The sequence below is a fragment of the Protopterus annectens genome, chromosome 5.part0, assembly GCF_019279795.1.
Source record: "Protopterus annectens isolate FY-2018-M chromosome 5.part0, PAN1.0, whole genome shotgun sequence".
NCBI lineage: Eukaryota > Metazoa > Chordata > Ceratodontiformes > Protopteridae > Protopterus > Protopterus annectens.
Genome location: NC_056735.1, coordinates 864,248,084 through 864,265,031, shown reverse-complemented (window position 1 = coordinate 864,265,031; position 16,948 = coordinate 864,248,084). Strand labels below are relative to the sequence as shown.

General features: G+C 43.6%; 1 protein-coding gene across 1 annotated transcript in view; it reads right to left on the bottom strand.

The window, feature by feature from the left end:
- Nucleotides 1-16,948, bottom strand: part of ANKRD10 (ankyrin repeat domain 10) — a 955,792-nt gene that overhangs the window by 56,186 nt on the left and 882,658 nt on the right. The window lies entirely within an intron of this gene.

The following is a 16,948-nucleotide window of genomic DNA, read 5'->3' as shown; positions in this document are numbered from 1 at the left end:
GAAGGGTAGGAAACCAGGACTGCAACAGTGAATACACTCGAACATCTACATTCATGGTAAGTGTACACAACTGTATTAAATTCTTCGTGTTCCACTATTGCAGTCATCAACTGTGGGAGGATTCCCAAAGCTGAGGATAGGGGTGGTAGGATTAGTAAGCCACTTAGGAATGGGTCAGCATGCCCTGCAGAACTGCAGAGGCAAACCTGCCCTAGCCTTAGAAAATAGAGGTAGGTGGTAATGCTTGGTAAAGGTATGGAGAAAAGTCCAAGTGGCAGCTTCCAGGATGTCCCTGTGGGAACTCCTCTGAGGAATGCTGTGGAAGTGGAGGCTGCCTAGTGGAATGTGTTTGAATAGACTTGGCGGGGGGGGGGGGGTTCCCATGCAACCTGTAGCAGAAATGGATACAGTGTGATATCCATTTGGAAATGGTTTGTTTGGAAATGGGCTTCCCCTCTACCCCTGGGGCAAAGCTGACAAGAAGCTGGTCAGTTTTCCTGAAGGGTTTAGTATGGTCCAGACAGTATCTGAGCTGAGTGTGCACGTCTAGTGAGTGCAGAATTCTTTCCCCCTTGTTTTGAGGGTTAGGAAAGAAGGTGGGCAGACGTATGGCCTAGTTGAGAGTTGCATCAAATACCACCTTAGGCATAAAGGAGGTATCAAACCTCAGGGAGACCCTGTCTGCATGGAAGATGATGAAGGGCTTAATGGCCATCAGTGCCTGAAGTTCTGAAACCCTTTTGGCTGAGGTAATAGCTAGGAGAAAAGCAGTCTTCCAGGAGAGGTATCTTAGTTCGGCTGAAGCAGTATGTTCGAAGGGTGGTAAAGTCAGTTTTTCCAAAAGATAATTCAGGTCCCAGGTTGGAGTGGGTGAGCTTCTGGGATGATTGATATTAAAAGCCCCTCTGAGGAACTGTTTAATCATAGGATGGAAAAACAGAGGCTGCTCTGTATCAAAAAGAGCTGAAATGGCTGAGGCGCAGATTTTAATAGAGAAGGAGAGGCCATTATTAAGTAGCTCAGTTAGGTAATCCAGGATAAGGGGGATGGCAGGTTGTGAGGTACTGCCCCCTCTGGACTGGCTCCAGGAGCAGAATCTTTTCCATTTTCATGCATAAGATTTTCTGGTGCTGGGCCTTCTGGCCTCTGTGATAATGTCTAGGACCTGTTTACTTAACAGGGGCCCCTTGTTTGCCTTTAGAGTATTAGCCATGCTGATAGTTTGAGAGTCTGCAAGTCTGGATGCACGGCACCCCACCCCCCTCCGAGTTAAGAGGTCTGAGATCAGGGGAAGCTGCCTGGGAGGCTGTAAGGTTAGGCTGCACAGTAAGGGGTACCACTGTTGTCTGGGCCATTCTGGAGCAAAGAGGATGGCCTCTGATCTCTCCTCCCTTATTTTGATCAGTACCTTGGGGATAAGAGGCAGAGAAGGGAATGCGTACACAAAGAGGGTGTTCCAGGGGAAGGTCGAGGCATCCACCTTCCAACCTAGGTGGCGATACGCCCTGGTACAGAATTTTTTCAGCTGATGGTTGGGGTGCGAAACAGATTCACCTCCGCAGTCCCCCACTCCTGAGTGATTAGTAAAAAGACATTTCTCTGGAGTTGCCATTCATGGGGGTCCAGCAAGTTTCTGCTTATGTGGTCTGCCAGGGTGTTATTGATCCCTGGCAAGTATTGTACTATCAGGTGTAGTCCCATGGAAGAGGCTGCCAGCCAGAGGTTCATGGCTAGCCTGCACAGATGGTAAGATTGGGGCCCACCTTGTTTATTGATGTACCACATTACTGTGGTGGTGTCTATTTTTATAAGGAGAACCCCTGGCTTGAGATGGGGTTTGAAGGATGTCTGAGCCATTTATACTGTAATTTCCTTCTGGTTGATGTGTAAGGGAAGGTGCTGAGCATACCAAAGACCTTGGGTGCACCTGCCTTCTAGGTGAGCGCCTCAAGATATGGCTGAGGCATTGGTGGTACTGGTCGGGCGGAGGGTGAAAGGAAGACCCTTATTCTGGGCACAGGTCCCTGCCCACCAGAGAAACTCGGCCCTTATACAGGGGATCAGAGGTAGGGAGGTCTCTAGAGGATGAGTGTGTTGACACCAAAGGTTCTTTAGGTACCACTGAAGTTTTCTTATGTGAAGCCTGGCCCGGGGAATTGCAAGATGCTATACACCCCAAGGCTTGCAGGAACTTCCTAGCAATGAGGCGACTTCTGGAAGCCAGCTGGGTAAAACAGAGAGGCAGGAAGCTCTGTTTTTCTGGGGAAAGGAAGGCCATTTGGGATGCTGTGTCCAGCAGTTCCCCAAGAAAATGATCTTCCTGGAGGGAGTTTGCCTTGATTCTTCTAGTTGATGGTGTGCCCTACGGAGGTTAGGAGGGTTTTGACAAGAGGAGGTCCTTGAGCTTTTCTTTGCAATCTGCCTGAATCCAGGTAAGGGTAAATTTGTATATTTTTCTGTCTGCAAAAAGCTATGGCTGGGGCTAAGCATTTGGTGAATACTCTGGGAGCAGTAGATAAGGGTAGCGCAGAGAACTGGAAGTGTTGTGAGCCTGCTCTGAAGCGAAGGAATTTCCTGCAGGATTCCCTTACAGGGATGTGGAGGTAGGCATCTTCTAGATCTAGGGTAACTAACCAGGCATTTTTTTTGTCAGCATTGGCAGCAGCTGCTACAAAGTTAGGATTTTGAATTTGGGGACCACCAGGAATGTGTTCAGAATGGAGAGCTCCATGATGGGGCACCAAGGGCCTTCTTTTCTGGGAACAAGGAATAGTCTGGAATAAAAGCCTTTGCCTGTTTGATCTGAGGGGACAGGTTCTACTGGCCCTTGGGATATGAAAGTTTGGACTTGTTTCAGTGCCTCTGCCCACTGATTTGGAGGTAAGTCTGGGTACCCTCTTCGAATTGTGAGTTCATTGAAGGAGAATTTGTATCCCTGAAAAATGATCTTTAAGACCCATTGGACCTTTGTTACAGCAACCTAATTCTTTTTGCAGAGGAATAGCCTTCCTCCTAGTTTTTGATGAGTGAAAAGATGGCAGAGGGGGGAGAGGGAGTTAGAGAGTTTTTGCCATACAGGGATGGCTTAGAGCTCTCTGCCTTTGGAGTGGAAATGGTCCCCTGTTTGGTTCTCTGTTGTCCCTGGGATACATGTCTGGGTGATCTGTCCCTGCGGCGCTTACCTTGCCCTTGATTGCTAGGTGCAGGAAAGGACCAGTATTTTGAGAAAAAATTCCTGCTGGACCTAGTAGGTTGTACTGAAGGAAATCTTTTACTGTTTGCATAGATTTTGCTTTGCCTTCCATCTTTTTAAGCACCTCTTCTGCTTTTACTCCAGACAAATGGTCCTTATCCAAGGGTGCATCAAGTAATTTAGATTTGATAAGATCAGGAAGAGGTTGCTTCTTCCATGCAAGCCCCCTAATGACAGACCCTGACACTGCTGCCCTGCTTGAGGCTTCTAGGGCATCATATCCACAGTATAGTGTGTTTAGCCACTTGACAAGTAGAGCGCAGTAAATCTCTTTGAATTGGCACAGTCAGGAAAGGTTGAAATCTTTTGTTTTAATAGTTCCAAAGTGTGTTGTTGGTATTTTAACATGGGGAACTGACAGCGGAGTGCTCTGATAACTAAGGTTGCAGAGGTGTATACTTTTTTACCCCATCTGTCCAGAGCTCTGGAGTCCTTGTTGGAAGGAGTAGGATTCTTTGCAGAACTAGCCTTAGTTCCTTTTGGTCCATGTGTAATAACCTTCGGGTCTGCAGCAGGATTTCTGTACAGGTATTTCTGAGATTCCAGTACTCTAATACCGGTCAGTTGTTTTGGGAGCAGGTGGGAGGGCATCAGGAGTTAAGCTGGATTCCTGGAAGACATCAACCACCTCTAAGATAGGGGGGATGGCCAAGGGTCTGTGCTGGGGCAGGTGTAGAAACTCTCTTAGTCTTTTCTTAGAATGAGGGAAGTCCTGGAATTCCCAGTGGAAATGTTCCCAGAGGGTTTGAAGGGTTTCCCAAACAAAAGATATTCTGATGGGGAGGCAGAAGGAATGGATTCCTTTGCATCTGAATCCTCATAAGCAGTCAGACATAGTTGTTCCTCTTCAAAATCTGAATAATCAGACTTCTCAAAATCCTATTCTGTCAGTATTTCAGGAGAATTCTCTTTTCCTTTTAGAAGTTGTGGCCTGACTATCCCTGATAAGGGTGATAAGATCCTCTGCCATTTTAAGCATTTGAGCTTGGGGTGGTGGAGCAAGAGTAAAATGGCCGCTAGAGGTATTTTTCCTAGGCATGTCCTTGCCTCTAGGCCTAAGAGTATCCATTGGTCTGAGAGAAACGGTAGTCGGAGAATACATAGTTTTTTGTCTAGATTCAGCAGTGTGAAAGACCTCCTCGGAAGCCGGTGCCTGTGTCACGGCTCCGGACCCAATGGAGGCAGGCAACCAAAGGCTCGGAAGACTAAGAAGATTTCTGTGGCATATCGCACTCCAAAAGGGCCTGCAAAGGCATCGAATTGGGCATCAGGGGCTGCAAAAGCACCTCACTGAATTCTGGAGAACTGGCGACCTGCTTAGCGGTAGAGTCGTTGGAAGGCTTAGCCTTGTGTGGTCTATCTTTATTCTTACATTTTTTCGGAATGTCTATGGATTGTTTGCTGATGGACGCCAATTCAGCTACAATAAGAGCTCTGTGACGAATGGTTCTCACGTTAAAGAGGGCACAGAACAGACAACGGGGGACATCGTGGTCTCTGCCTAAACAAGTGATGCAGTATGAATGGAAGTCTCGGCGTAGTATTTGCTTTCCACAGGTGAGACACCTGTTAACTTTTTTGGACATCGGTTTGTGTGAGAAAAAAAGGATCCCCAACGGGGTAATTAGCTTTAAATATTTTCAGCTGTACTTCAAACTCTGGTAGTGACAGACTGGCAGACTTGCGAACTGCTTCTGCTACAGGCTCCACGGCAAGATGATGTAATGGCATTGGCTGTGTTCCTTTATAGCTCTGATGTCAGCCAGCAAGTGACAGCAGCTTGTGCAGAAAAACACTGACTCTGGTATTCGGGCTGGCGGCTACCACACAGCAGGGATAACCCACAGGTGATGACTGCAACGGTGAAACATGAAGAACATTAGCCAATGGCTGCTCTCTCAGATATAGGCTGTTTAGCAGCAAGTAGTACCTGGAGAAGCAGAGAGGCACATAGTCCTACGGGCAGCTAGGGGAAGAGTCAAGACCCTGGGAAAAGCTTAAGAGGTGCTCTAATGATGATTGCCTATGACAGCTAATTCAATTCAATTAAAGCAAATGCATGGGATATAAAATCCTCTCTTTCGGAAGCAGATTTCAGAAGAGGACTTTAAATTTGGCCTCTTACACACAGCTGGGTTACACTAAGTGTTTGAAATGCATCGAGAGCCATCCAAGCTGAGACTATTTACTGCAATCATTACAGTTTTTGAGCATTTTAAAAAACATTTACTTGATTTTGAGGCAAAAAAGTAATTTATTTCTTGGTTGGCTTTTCTAATTCTGTTTGCTTTAAACCGCCTTGCGGAAGGGCAAATTATCCAGGGGCTTAGTTGTTTGCTGTTTAATCTGCACTTGACAGCTACTTTCCCTGTGCTTTTACATCAAGACATTCCAGGATCATCCATCTTGTGGCAGAAAGTATTTATTTACCTGGTTTCCCTGAGTTGGGAAGCACTCAGGGAACTGAAAGTGTGGTTGTTTATTGGCTAGATGACATAGGAGTCAGTTTTCAAGCTTTTTTCTCTGCAATAAAGCAGGCAAGTTTGTGCTGAGCTGCCCACCATGCAGCAGCGGCTAGCAGTGCCCTGTACAGTAGCAAATGCCTAGACAGGAAAACTTCCCAATAAAGTAAGGATTAGAGGATTAAGGTGACATTGCAGGGGAATTTAACCTTAAAGCAGCTATCTTGCACACTGAATCTAGCACTACATAACATCTTTACTTTAATCCCAGAAACTAGTTTGTGTTTCGAATTGCACTACCATATCCTAGCACTATATTACCTTGTGCCCTCAACCAAAAAATCTACCCTAGTAAACCTCTGTTACAACTCAATCATTAATCCTAGACAGCCCACCCAACTACAAGACTGGATAAAAATGGATATGCAATTTCAAAATGTCTGTGTGGTCAGCTTGGTAGATTTGGGTATCGTAGGGTAATGTATCGTTTCATGTTCTATGACAACCACATACACACAAACGCACAAACAAATGCACAAACGCACAAACACACGCTACAAGACACAAACACACGCTACATTTAACACACACGCCAGCACTAACACACACGCGCACGCACTAACACACACGCACACAAACACACGCACACAAACACACGCACACAAACACACGCACACAAACACACGCGCACACAAACACACGCGCACACAAACACACGCGCACACAAACACGCGCGCGCACAAACACGCGCGCGCACAAACACGCGCGCGCACAAACACACGCGCGCACAAACACACACGCGCGCACAAACACACACGCGCGCACAAACACACACGCGCACACAAACACATGCACGCGCGCACACAAACACATGCACGCGCGCACACAAACACATGCACGCATGCACACAAACACACGCACGCGCGCACACAAACACACGCACGCGCGCACACAAACACACGCACGCGAGCACACAAACACACGCACGCGAGCACACAAACACATGCACGCGCGCACACACAAACACACTAACATTTTATCCATCCCTTAAAGACTTTTGGGCAACAACAAAAAGACAAAACTACCAAAATCGTGAAGAAGTCTATAAGCAACATTAAGGTGTTATTTCTCAATGCCTCGGGCCTAAACAAAATACTCCATATCCTTCAAGCCCTCCTCACTCTGGAGAATGTAGACATCTGTGCAGTGACAGAGACTTGGATTAAAGCCAAAGAAAGTACTCTGGCAGTGCAAGGCTACAATGCCTTCCACACATTTAGGCCAACAGAACAAACTGGGGCCAAAGGTGAAAGTGTCTAAATATACCTCCAGGTTAGTTAATCCATACCCCTAGAGTCTCACGACTCTTACCTAAATCTAACGGATGTTAAATGCCTTAATATTTTTGACTTTTTATGCTTTGTTAAAAGCATATGTTATTTGTGTTTTTGAATATTTTTTATATATGTACTTCTAGGTTGTGCTGTGTTTTTAAGAAGTTATTATGAACTTAAGTGAGATTTGCTATTGGATGATTTGAATTTTTGAGAGTGTATATCAGGCTGTGATTTTTTTGCTGTTTGTATAGGTCTGAAGAAGCATTTTTATGTGAAAGCGCTTACCTCCTGTGTACCAATAAATGTTTTAAAGGAAGTGTGTGTATGCTGCCTTGGTCGCTCAATCAGTTGTTTGTTGAGATATTGTTTAGCTGAAGTACTGTGCAACTCTGCTGTTGTCTGACTAGTTGATTCTGGATTGGATTTATTAATTTAAAGTTTGGATACTTGCATTATTATGTTCTTGTATTACTTTTCTTTTTACTTTTGTTTTACCTAAAAGTTTTCTCCTCTTGGAATTTTAAAAGTTCCTGGTTACAGTCAGTTAGAAAATTCTTTTTACATTCAGTAAAAAGCAATCCATCTAGGCAATTGGTGGGAGAAGCAGAGAAAAAGGACTTCTTTATTTTGCTAACGTGCTGTGTTACTCTGCTAACGTGCTGTGTTACTCTGCTGCTGCTGTCTGACTTGATTTGATTTTTCCCATCCACCTGACCCCTAATGTACTTTTAAACTTGTCTTTTCAGCTGTCCATCCCTACTATAAATCTGACTTTTGGTGCTCCTCCTAGTCTCATCTCATCTCCTTATTCTAATGGATACAGAGATTAACTGCAAAGGCTTTCCCCTTAGACTCTTGCAAAGTGTGAGCTATATTCAGTTTCATACCATCCCACTCACTTAGTACACACTGCAGATTTTAGAGTATGAGCCCTTTTATTTCCATTTTACTTTTAAAATCTCTAACAGCTGAGTCTGAGGAAGCCCTTTAAATAAGGAAGCCCTTTAAATAATTCAAAGATCCCTTCTTGGCAGCCTGTAGGAGGCTGAATACAGTGATAGAGCCTTAGGGTGATCAGTGTAAGACTGGGGTATTCATGCCCTGAATTCTCCTGGTGAAAGGGGGAGCAGAGGGACACCATTTCCTAACATTCCTAGAGATTACCAATTAACGGAAAGCCTGAAAAGTTCCTTCTTAGGAGCCATATGATTAATGCAACTGCTTTGTTCCTGGTGAGAGAAGCAGCAGGGGGATATTCGGTCCTGCTGGTCTCTGACAGGGCATTGTCTACAGGACTTCAGTGAGTGCTCAGATTGTAGTACTGTTGAGAACCCCTTCAGGACCAAATATTAAAAACACGCAAAAAACTGAGAAAAAAAACGAGAACCACCTTTGTAGCAATTATCATAGTTCAATTATATACTGAGCGCTTTCGTCTCAACATTCATTAAAAAGAATGAATCAGAGTAAACAGATGAAACTAAACTGCACCACATATAAATAGACTGACAATCAATAAAAGGCTTGAACAATGGTTAATCACTCATGCATATTAATTAATCCATATGTCTTACAGAAACATACCGAATAAAATGATGTAGAGTTTAAGGCATTTAACATATCATTAAACACACGTTCAATGTTTAGTGAAAACTTAAAATTAAAAGTATATTAGAACTAAAAACTATACCAGATGCTATTCAAAGTGCCACTGTTAAAAACAATAAATATTTAAACAAAGCTGCTTTAGTTTTAAGTACATTAGTCAACAAAACATCATTTAAACCTGGTGCAACTGTTGCATTCAGCCTAAGTTGCCAATTATATACACATATACACATAAAGGTAAAAAGGAATACCGAGGCACAGTCTACTCTTCACAGGCAGGCAGTCAAAAAAGTTAAAACAGAGCTTTAAAAAATCCAGAGGTTAGCGCTTTCACAATGCGTCTCATTGCTTCTTCAGGCCATAACAAAAGTGAACAGTCAGCATTTTTAAACATCAAGCAATCAATCAAAACATACAAAATAGAATAGATTAGTACTAGGCTAACTGCCCTTGTGAGCCATTTTAAGCCTAGCCAATTATACCTTGTGAGACTCAAACCCTCCACCTTGTGTTTGTAAGGCAAACACCTTAACCATTAGGCCCACCCTCCCAAAACCAACAATTAATCAATTAACTAATCAACGTAGCCCTCAACTTCATGAATAGTTTAAGTGAAACCCTGTCATTTAACCCACTACCTCTATCAGCACCCATCCTTATAATCCATCTGGCTTCAACAGATTGTGTGCATGTTTTAATCTCACCCATCCGTTCACTCTCTGATAGTACTTCTACTGCCATAAATTTAAATATATGGCTACTACCTCTTTCACTGACATGTTTTGCCAGTGCATTATTTGTAGAAGAGATGTGTATATGGTATAAATGCTCTCAGATTCATGCCCTTCGTGTCCTGAGCTCCCTATCTGTTTTACCTAGGTAAAATGCTCTGCATTCCTGGCAAACTGCCAGGTAAACCACATGCTTGGTGTAACAATCAGCTAAAGCTTGGAACTTGTATAAATATCCTGAATCAGGATATACGAACTCAGAGGATAGACTTATGAAGGAGCAGTGATTACATGGTTTCATGCCTGGGCAATGATTTAATCTATTTGTATCATTACATATCTTCTTAGGCTAACATAACATTCCCCTTATATTCTTTTTATTCTTGAATATAAACTTCGGAGCATCACCCACCAAACTCTTAATGGTGGGGGTCAACCACTAGCACGTCCCAATATCTCTTAATTTCTGTTATTCCCTTACAGCTGCTGCTAAAGTGAAGTGACATCCTCAGGGCATTGCTTTTGGTTTGTTCAGTAGGCACTAATATATTATCTAGAGAAGTATGACTTTGCTGGACTCCCTCTCATGTTCCTGACCTTATTTAACTCCGATGACAGATCATTATCTTTCTAACCCCTATCTCTGAACATGCTACCTAATTTCCAAAGTTCTTGGTCGAAACCTTTGTCATCTGCATGGAGTCAAGTTACTCTCATGTCCTGACCTATTACCACATTCTGAAAAACATGGCCCCGGTGCATGCTCTGTCTATGTAGGTATGTGTTCCTAGAACATGATTTCCTACAGACACCTATATTAACATTCCAATTCCTCTCTCTAGTGATGTTTACGTCAAGAAAGTTCATTGTATTATAAGATTTACAAACAGTAAACTTCAAAAAAGAAAACAATTAACATATAAAAATAACTCGTGCAACTCATCTTCACTCCCTTTCCACATTACAAATAAATCAACAAAACGCCGATAAAATAATAAATTTGACTTAAACCTCTCACACATAATGGCCTCATCCTCCCACCAAGCCATTACAATGTTGGTGTAGCTATTGGCACTGAATGAGCCCATAGCCATGCCATCATTTTGCAAATAACCATCAAATAAAAAGACATTATTCTCCAAAACAATCTCCATAAATAATCATAATAAATCCATAAAGATCTTGTTATATTTGCTAAAATGTAGCAAACAGTTCTTCAATGCTTCCAATCCATAATGGTTAGGAATTTTAGTGAATAATGGCAGTACATCTAAAGTAACAAACATACATGCTTGATGTATAGGCTGGGTATCAAAAAATGCATAAAGATCTTGTAGAAACTGCTTAGTCTCTCTCAATATATAAACATTCTCGTCAACCAATGGCCTCAAGTGCTTCTCAATATAAACAGAAAAAGTCTCTGTGGTCCAGTTCCTCACAGCCACTATGGGTCTAAAAGGAGGATTAAAAGGTGCCTTGAGTATTTTGGGGAGGCCTTGAATGATAGGAATAAGGGGGTTTGACAGATGTAAAAAAAATTAAACAAATCAACATATATCGATGCAATAAACAATCATTCAAGGTGGCAAAACTTTACTTCTTCATAAAAGTGTAACCATAACTCTATGACAAAAAAGGCAAACTTCTTAAAGTTAGGACAGCCAACAGTCTCTGGCTCACCAAGTTTTCAGATGATTGCAAACTAATCGAAAGTCATAGAATCCTCCAAAGACAAATACCCTCCAAGAAGGCCTGAAGTGGTATAACTGGAGCCATAGCCATAGGCTAAAACTCAATGCCAAGAAATGTATAACAGTATCTGAAGGGAGACGTTTAGCCCTGGAAACATTCTACGTTGCACAACTTGTAAGTAACAACACGTAATCTGGGTCCAAGTATGTCATTGTTCCATTATATACTTGGCTCTCGTGAGACCAATCATAGAGTACAACACCCCCTTTGGTATGTACCAGACCAGGCATATGCAACATACACAGAGACTTCTTGCAAAAAGAATACAGGGTGTTAACGTGTTCTACACAGACTCTCTCACAGTCCTATCCCAGTATTCTGTCTTCTAGAGACTGCTGAGAGGGGATATCTGCCTAGGCCTACAAAGCCTCCTCTGATCCTGCTCTGATGGACCTGTTGAAACATCCACAAAACCAACATCATCAGAATTAATCAATGTAGATACCTAGACCTTGTCTGCAACATAAACAGGACATGTTGGGAGGGGAAGGCATGTGTCTCAGAGACTTCCCTTTCTCTGCAACAGGCTTCTCATCCACGTGAAGCAGAGTCCTTCCCTAACAGACTAACCCAAATCAAGCACAACCTGGTCCAGTGGATGAGAAGTTGGAAATTTACCCCTGGTCTGGCATCTATGTCTCTTTAGCCACAGGCAGCCTGTAAATGCTTGACCACTCATACCAAAGCACGTGTGTGTGTGTGTGTGTGTGTGTGTGTGTGTGTGTGTGTGTGTGTACATACACGCACACACATTATATATGGTTTACCATCACAATAACATAAGTGTGCGACTAGTCATAACCAAAATGAAAGGTTGGAAACTGCACCATCGAATCCACAGGACAACAAATCTGCAAACCAACGAATGTAGACATTGCCCAAAACACCTGTCACTTCCAAATATCTTCTACGACTGTTATGCATGGGGCAAGCCCCCTGCACCCCACACCCCCAGCTAATTATATATACCAACTTCGAGGTCGCACTACAGTGAGGGAAGGGGTACATGCCCTGATCCTCACTGTAGTGCGATCTCCACTCAGAATGCCGGCCTCACAAAAGAGCGAATGTACACTAGCACTCAGTCTGTTTTGACTTCGTCATTTTTTGGTTCGCTAATATGAACTGTTGTCAGCAGACTTCACAGATGTGCACCTCGACATTGTGATTGTACACACTATATCTACACACACACACACACACACATATATATATATATATATATATATATATATATATATATATATATATATATATATATATATATATATATAAAAATTATATAGAAGTACTTCATTACATCAACTTAACATATCGACTTTCATAAAAGTGAGACCACAGTGTTGAATCTTTAAAATCATGAATTCCTGGAACACAGTATGTTCTCACCAGGAAAGTTACCATTTAAATATATATATATATATATATATATATATATATATATATATATCTATATATATATATATTATACACACATACATGCGCACACGTGTATGTATATTATATATATATATATATATATATATGCACATATATAGGTTCATTGGATACTAGGCTATTGGCTGGAGGCCCTTATAAACCTAGCAGAGAATTACACCCTGTCCAGCAGGGACACGGGTGGGATCCCAGGGGTATATATTCTGTTTCCCATCCAGTCGCCCAGGTTACTCTTAAAGAGGGCTAGTGAGGCACTCTGCTTGACATGGAGAGGGAATCTATTCCACAGATAGGGGAGGGTCGTTGGGACACAAATCTATCCCGCCAACAAGTTCTATTAATGTCACAGACCAGGTTCAGGCCTTGCATGTGGGTTGAGTGAGTGGAGTTTGACTTATGGATATGCAGCAACTCCATGCCGACTCTGAGATGGCCTTGTATGCCAGACACAGGTCACCTCTGAGCAGTTTGTACTAGACTGAGTAGAGGGACAGGGCTTTTAGCCTATCTGTATAGGATAGGTGTTTGAGACCCTGGATTTAACTGGTTAGGAACCTCTGTGGTCTCGCCAACTGCTGAGTGTGCTTGGCAAGGTACATGCTGAAGGGGGCAATGTACTGGATAATGGCTCTGATAATGGAGGAGTATAGGGATGTTATGACCTCCTTGTTCCTGGATGAAATACCCTTACTTATGAGGTGGGCCATGTAGAAAGCCTTCTGTACAACGGCGGCAACATGGTGGTCAAAAGTCAGGTTAGTATCAACCTGGGTATACAAGTCCCTCACAACTGACTGCATGCTTAGTACATTGTTATTAATGTGATAATTAGTGGTGATGCCATTTTCCCCAAAGGGGATAATGATGTATTTCTTGGCATTCAGTTTGAGGCCATGCTTCTGGCACCAGTCAGTTTCAGTAAGGCCCTCTTGGAGGACGTTCACATCACTAGGGGAATTTAAGACAGTGCCCAGCTTGCAGTCATCTGCAAACCTGGTCAGCCAGAGACCACTAGTTTTGGCTTGCACCTTAGAGAAGTATATCCCAAACAGCAGAGGCCCCAAGACTGATCCCTGAGGTATGCCACTTGTTACGGGTCTACTACTAAAGGTGGCTTCCCCTATTTTGACTGAGTGGGTTCCATCAGTGAGCCAGTTTGCTATCCATCTGGTAACATACGGGTTGATGTCTAGCTGTGAGAGTTTATCTATTACACCCAAAAATGAATAGTGTTGAAGGCTTTGGCTAGGTCAAGGTAAGTGGTGTGCAGTCTTCCCCTCATCCATGGCTTTGGTGACTGTTTCGAAGAAGGTGACCAAATTTAACAGGCATGATCTCCTTTTGACAAAACCAAACTGTGTGGGATCAAGCGTTTGGAGGTTGCCAATGTCCTTGCTAATAAGGTCCATGATAATGCGTTCCATAGCCTTGCAGATCAGGCTAGTTAGGCTGATGGGCCTATAACTGCCTGGGTTGGTGGATGTTCCACCTTTGTGTAGAGAGATGACTGTGGCTGTCCTCCACTCTGCTGGGATGAAGCCAGTGCATAGAGGTTGGTTGAATAGGATGTTTAGTGGTGTTGACAGCTCTTGCCTGAGTTCATGTAGGACACAGCCAGGGATGTTGTCGAGTCCCATGGATGCTGTATTTTTTGCCTTTGAGAGAGCATTCTGCTCCCTGGTGAGTGGGGGGGGGGGGTGCAGGTGTGTGAAGTTTTTACTGAGCTTGTCTGCCAGCAGGTTGGCTATATTAATGGCGTCTCTGTATGTCGTATTCTTGACCACCAATTCAGAGCAGATTTGGGAGTTACCTTTGAGACTGCGAACGTATGCAAAGAAGGCCTTAGTGGATGTAGCCAATTTGGACTCCAAGTCCACTTTAGAAGATTTTACCAGTGACCTTATTTGGTTGTTCAGACAAAGGAGAGACTGCTTCCAACTTGGCACCTGCTCCTTCTTGGTCCTGGACAGCAATTTTTTTTCCTTTTATTATAGTCTCTTTATTGCTGCTGTCCACCAGACAGGTTTACTCTTCCTTGTGGAAGATGATTTGGTCCTGTCAGGTACTGCTGGGTCCATGCAGCTATATAGGTGCTCATATAATTTTTTTGGTGTAGGCCTGGACATTAGTGCTGTTTCAACTGAAGGGATGGTGGCTATGAAGCTGCTTATACCTGCTCTCAGGAGGTTATAGTAAGCTTTGGAAAAGTTTTTTTTTGTTCGACCCGGGTGGGGGGTCAGGGGAGATGGTGACTTCGAAAGTGAATGCTTTATGGTCAGATCTTACCAAGGAGAACAACACTGTAGGAGTGCTACAGTGGCTACTCATGTTGGTTAGTACCCGGTCCAGGACATTTTCACCTCCTGTGGGGGTGTTGACCAGCTGATCCAATGCATTGGCACTGACGAAGTAGAGGAATTTCTGGGCATTCGTGTTTGAGCTAGAATAGGTCTTCCACTCTATGGTTGGGTAGTTAAAGTTGCCCAGGATCAGGGTAGAGGGCTGAATCTTGATGGAATCAAGTAAGTCCAAATAGGTGGAGTGGGCCTCCTGAGTCATGGCTGGGGGTCTGTAGCTACCTGTGATTTAAATAGGTGTTTTGTCACCTGAGTGACAGGAGTGTCTCCTGTGCCTCACATTGTTTGACCAGCCTGGAGATGTGTACATCTTTGATAAATATTAAAACTCCACCTCCTTTGGCTTTGCAGTCCTCAGTTTGGGGTCTGAAAATATAGTAGGACAAGTAACCGGGTAAGGCTGGGGTGCTCTCAGCAGCTCTGAACCAGGTTTCAGTAACTGCACAAATCTTCCAGGGTGACGAATGCTTGCAACGAGTGGAGTTTCATGTTAAGACTCCTAGCATTCGCCAGCATGACCTTTAAATTTCATTTAGAATTTTTCATGTTAGTAATTCTATCCTCATGATTTTGCCTAAAAAAGGCACTATGGAGGAGGCAACAGCCTTTGCCAGACGCCTGAAGCCCGGGGGAGACAGATGAAGGCCATCTCTGGCAACATGTCATGGTCTGTCAGTCATGTCCTCCCAGGCTGTCAGGTACTGGATCCCCTTGGTCTTCCCAGGCTGTCAGGTACTGGATCCCCTTGGAATGACACCATAAACTAAACCAAAGTCAATCATTTTCTGTTTGTATTGAGGCATTATTCTGGGTGACTGTAGGATGCTGCTTAAGGCTAGGGACATACATGCCTGGGGCACACATTCAGTCAGCTCAATCATATCTCTCTTCATATAGTCCAGAGAGGTACGTCTCAAATCATTCACACCAACATGGACTATGACAGAGTCAAAAGAGTACCTGTTGTTGACAGACTTGAGTGCTTGAGTGATATGACTGATTCTAGCACCTGACAAGCAGCTTACTGTGACTTTCCTGTTGTCTAGCCTGGTGAGGGGCACATCTGTCTCTCTCACGACAGTCTCCTATGACTGGTATGTTGGGTTTGGGGCTGGGCCTTACTGGTTGTGAGACACAGGCAGGTGTACTATGGGTGGTGCTTGGTGCGGTGGGTTGTGATGTGCATGTGTGCTTTTGCCTCAGAGGTCTTTTTTGTTTAGGTATGTTTTGTTGAGAACTTCCACATATGTAGGAATGTACTATACAGGCGTGTGTGGTGTTACAGGTGTGGTGTTTGTGCAGAAAACTTTCTTCGTGCCAGATGTACTATCTTGTGATTGAGACAGCAAGGATTCTAGGTTCGTAATGTAATTGCATCTCTCGCATATTGTGTTCCTAAGTGGTAGAAGAAGGAGGTTGTCCATGTGCATGAGGCAGTTGCTACACTGTCTCAAGATGCCCATATCAGCCAGACTAGCAGGAGAAATCACAGTAGATTGCCCGTCCATGGTTGTCAGAATCTGTGGAAGAGAGGTCAAGGATGGTAGAGTGTGTACTATCAAAACAGAGTACCTACAGGTGTGAGTAGGGCTGGATAAAATCAAAACAGTAGCTCCAAGGGAGGGCGTCAGCTACACAGGAGTGTTGGTAAGGGAAAAAAAATGCAACTGAGATACCTCGCAATGGGGTAAAACAGGGCAGAGGCAGTGTGCGATGAGCAAACAAGTGCAACACCCTGCAGATACAGGGTTTAAATACCAGAAAGATGGAAGAATCTAGAAGCTTGAATTACTACCCATCCCTTGCACTTTCAATCACTCATGCTAGAGAAGGTCAGGCCGCCCTGTTACTCTCACTAATAGAGAAGACGAGCCTCTACCAGCATAAGATGGCTGACAGAAACACAGGAAACTCAAGCAAAACAAGCAGGCTTGGATACAGCAGGCCTCTATCCAGACTATGCTACCTGACTAGAACACAGAAAATGCTCAGAAAAGTACAGATACAGCAC